The sequence below is a fragment of the Lucilia cuprina genome, chromosome 3 (assembly GCF_022045245.1).
Source record: "Lucilia cuprina isolate Lc7/37 chromosome 3, ASM2204524v1, whole genome shotgun sequence".
NCBI classification, from domain to species: Eukaryota; Metazoa; Arthropoda; class Insecta; order Diptera; family Calliphoridae; genus Lucilia; species Lucilia cuprina.
Window position 1 is genome coordinate 40,986,890 of NC_060951.1, and position 4,812 is coordinate 40,991,701.

Below are 4,812 nucleotides of genomic sequence, written 5' to 3' on the forward strand. Positions count from 1 at the left end.
AATGAAATTATATACACATGTATGTTTGCAAATTATTTTTACAGTATGGCTTTTTCTGGGGAAATAGATTAAGTCGTCTTTGTAGCTTGCAGGCTACAAGTGATGACATTGTATTTAACTAAAAGATTTAATGGGAAAGATCAAAACTATGAAGATTTCATTAAGATAATGTAAATATAATTTGAAATCGTGTTGAAAATAGTTCATTATAGTCTTGTCTATAGTCTAGTTTAATTATACTGAAAAGTTCCGGATATAATTTAATCTAAAACATAGAAATTAAGTCTAATTAATAGTCTAGTCTACAGTCTAGTCTATATAGTCTAGTCTATATTTAGTTAGTTAGTCAGTTGGTTTGAAAGTATGTATATACATCAAATCCAAAGCAATACACCTAGGCCTCTATCGCGTTCTCGGGTGGAAATCGAACCCACCACCTCTGGTCTACCTATAGTCTGGTATATAGTTTAGTCTAGAATATAATATATACTCTAGTCTATAGTCTAGGCTATAGTCTAGTCTATAGTCTAGTCTATACTTGAGCCTATAGCCAAGTCTATAATCTAGTCTATATTCTATTCTATAATCTAGTCTATAGTTTAGTCTATAGTCTAGTCTATAGTCTAGTCTATAGTCTAGTCTATAGTTTAGTCTATAGTCTAGTCTATAGTTTTTTTTATTAAGTATGTAGTGCAATCTATAGTCTAGCCTATAACTTAGCCTATAGTCTAGCATATAGTCAAGTCTATACTCAAGTTTATAGTCTACCCTATAGTGTAGTATATAGTCTAGTCTATAGTCGAGGGTATAGTCGATTCTATAGTCAAGTCTATATTCTAGGTTATAGTCTAGTCTATAGTATGTATATGTACTCTAGTCTATAGTCGATTCTACAGTATAGTCTATATTATAGGTTGTAGTCTAGTCTATAGTATAATATGTACTCTAGTCTATAGTCGAGTCTACGGTCAAGCCTATCTATAGTCTAGTCTGTAGTCTAGTCTATAGTCTAGTCTATAGTCTAGTCTATAGTCTAGTCTATAGTCTAGTCTATAGTCTAGTCTATAGTCTAGTCTATAGTCTAGTCTATAGTCTAGTCTATAGTCTTGTCTATATTGTAGTCTATAGTCTAGTCTATAGTCTAGTTACTAGTGTAGTCTATAGTCTAGTCTATAGTATTGTCTATAGTCTAGTCTTGTCTATACGCTAATCTATAGTCTAATCAACAGTTTAGTCTATAGTCAAATCTATGATCTAAAGTCGAGTCTAAGGTTTAGTCTAGTTAATAGACCAGTCTATAGTCTATTCTGCTGTCTAATCTAAAGTCTAATCTATAGTAGATTTTCCTCTGACAGCGTAACACTTCAAACAGACCACCCACATTCTTAACATTTATTTTTAATTATTATTTTATTTTCAATTAAAATTTAATTATATTACATCAAACAATCTATATTATCAAAAGGAGCAAAAATTAATCAGCTTAATTAAGCTTAATTCTTGTGCCGTAAACAATTTAAATTAAACAGAGCGTAACGTTAGTAAAAATTTAAGAGCATTTAATATGGTTGTAGTTTTAAGAAAAAAGAGTTTTTTGTTTATTATAATTAGTATTTGGTATATTCTTCTCCTTTGTGGTTTAAAATAACAAGAGATTATTTTTGGGGTTAAAGTGGTATTACAGCTAAACAGGAAATGAAATACTAAAAAAGCCACAATAGCAGCAGTTAAAAAAGTAGATAATTTGAAAGTTTAAGTTAGAAAACTAAAATGACCAAAACTCGAGAGTTTTAAGAAAATAATGTTCTGTTAAACTTTAAATGAAACATGAGAAAAAATAGAATTTTATTAATCTAAACTTGAGTTCAACCTAAAATGTCCAAATTTTTATAAATTGCCCAAAGTACTTGACACTCTCATAATTTCTTCTCTGCCCTTAAATGATAATGTAAAAATGTTTTGAAAAAAACCCCAACAGAAAAAACATTAAAACAATTTACAACATTAAAAACATTTTTAATACATTTATTTTTCTTTTTTTTTCTTCCTTACTTAAGGGAAAACATTTTGAAACATAACTAACTAACGAAAAACAACAATAATATAAAAACATTATTTTAAGAAAAACAGAACTGAGAAAAACTATAATAAAACACATAAATTCATAAAAAAAACAATTCCAATGACCAGAAGCAAATGAGTATAAAATTTATGTTCAAGTCATCATTGAACTTTTAAAAACAGCTTAAAGCTATTTGTTTAAAAGTTGCAAATGTGCTGGGAATGGACAGAGCACTTCTTATTGTATACGGTCAAGATTATAAATAGCATTTGAATAAAAATAATCAATATGGGAAAAATTAAATTTTAAAGTTTTAAAAATAGATTTTACATAAAAATAAGATTGATTTGAGAATACAAAGTGTTAAATATTATCTCAAAATAGGCTTGATTCGTACTTGATTTAATTTTTTTTTAAATATTTTAGCAAAGAAGTTAATTACAAACAAATTTTTAATCATTAAAATTTTAACATTACATACAACATAAACGGTTGAAGATAGAAGCTGAAATTGAGACAGAAGATTGGTCTCACACCGAATATTTAGAGAGTAAAAACGTATAAAATGTGTGTTTATATCTTCCGACAAGCCTAGAAGTAAATTTGACATCCACATAAATGTATGGGCACAAAATGGGCGTGGCACATCTCATATAAAATCTAGAGTCATCCAATTTTTTAGGCAGCCACTTTATTATCAACAAAACATTTGCAGACTAGCAATTTTGGGCTTGAGACACGCCCAAATTCGTTTATATGAGAATCATTTTGAGTCAAAAATCTTTAAATTTTTCACGACACATGAAATTGGAAGTCATATGAACTTTTGGGATAAAAATAGGTTGTCTGGCTATAGGGCCGTGGTAGCTTTCATATGAATTAAATACAAAAATTCGTTTATCTGCGAAACTCTTTAATCAAAAATCGTTAACACCCATGTGAACTTTGGTATTCTAGTGAAAATGGAAAAAAAATCCTCCCATATTAATTAAAATAAAACCTCAAACAACTGGATAACTAATAGAGATACAATGTATTTTTCTAATAATATTAAATCTAAACAGAAAGTTTAGAAAAATACATTGTATCTCTATTATAAGCAGCTTCCTGACTGAAAATTAAACACGTATTAACCTGGTGTAATTAAAATCTATAAAAAGAAAATTTCTGTAATATTTATACTAGAATAATAAAATCAAATTTATAGGGTCTTTATTGATTTAAAATCATTACAAGGGGACTTTCATAGATAAACTGTCCAAACTGTCAATAAAGCGTTCATAGAAGAAATTTGCAATAGAATGATTTTACACAAGCATCTGAACATCTTATACTTAATTACAACTGGTAAATTTTACAAAGTCCTTGCGATACCAATTAAGTCCGAAGGACCTTAAAAAGTGTAAAAACCCTTATTAAGGTTTAAGTAATAAGTTTTATAAATATTCATATATGTACATTCGGGCAGACGGACAAAATAAAATAACAATATTAAGAACTCAAAGCTTACACTACTTATATACACTACATACATACCATTTCTTATTTTATACTCTTTATACACATTTCTAAAATAAATTTAAATGTTATTTAGTATTGCAACAACAGTACATATGATTGATATATAATTAATAGGAAATTACTCATACGCCTAAGTATCTTTCTATACACAATGTAATTCAAGAGTAAAATAATAAATTATCTAAATTAAAATTCGAAATAATAACTATTTTCAAGTTTAAGCTATTTCATAAAAATACTTTCATAATTTAGTTCAATAAACATTAAATTATTTTGCCCTTGAATTTAATGCAAGTTTTTGTGGTAAATAACTTGTAAGTTTTTTTTCTTTTTCTTACACTTTATAATTGCTTCACTTCTAGACTAAAGTTTGTAATAAAAACATAATTGTTGAAAAATAAACTTTTAACATTTCCTTCTTAAAACACTTAAATTTCTTAAATTATTATTTTTACAATTTAAATACTTAAATAAACTACTGTATTGTTACCACAAGAAAAACTTTATAAATTGTATTTCCTTTTTTTCATCTTTACTAATGATTAGACGAAAAATAACTACTTTCAGCTGTATATATAATATTTATAAATTTTGATTATTTTTTTCTCTTCCGTAACCAAAATAATAACACAGAGTTGTTCATTTCATTCATTTGCTACATGTTTTCTCAACATTCCCAAATGAAATTTATTATTTATAAAATAAACATAGAGATAAAAAACGAAAAAAAATGTTGTTGAAAAAAATAAATCTAAAAATTTTTTTATATCTACAACTTTTCATGATGGAAACTGTAATACTTTTAGCACTCATTGTTGGCAGAAAACACAAACGACAAGAAATACGAGTTGAAGGGTAAAGAAAAAATAACAGAAAAGTAAAATAATTATCCTGGTTATTTATAATGCGGTTGAGTGTCTGTTTTTATTTAAGAGATTTTTTTTTCATGTATTTTTTTAGTTTTACTACTCATTTTATATTGGTGTTCAAAACAGCCGCAAAGAAATATATCGTAATTAAATATAAGTGTACGAGTCTACTCTATAGTCTAGTCAATAGTCTAGTCTATAGTCTAGTCTATAGTCTAGTCTATCGTCCAGTCTACAGTCTAATCTATAGTCCAGTCTACAGTCTAATCTATAGTCTAGTCTATAGTCTAGTCTATAGTCTAGTCTATAGTCTAGTCTATAGTCTAGTCTATAGTCTAGTCTATAGTCTAGTCTATAGTC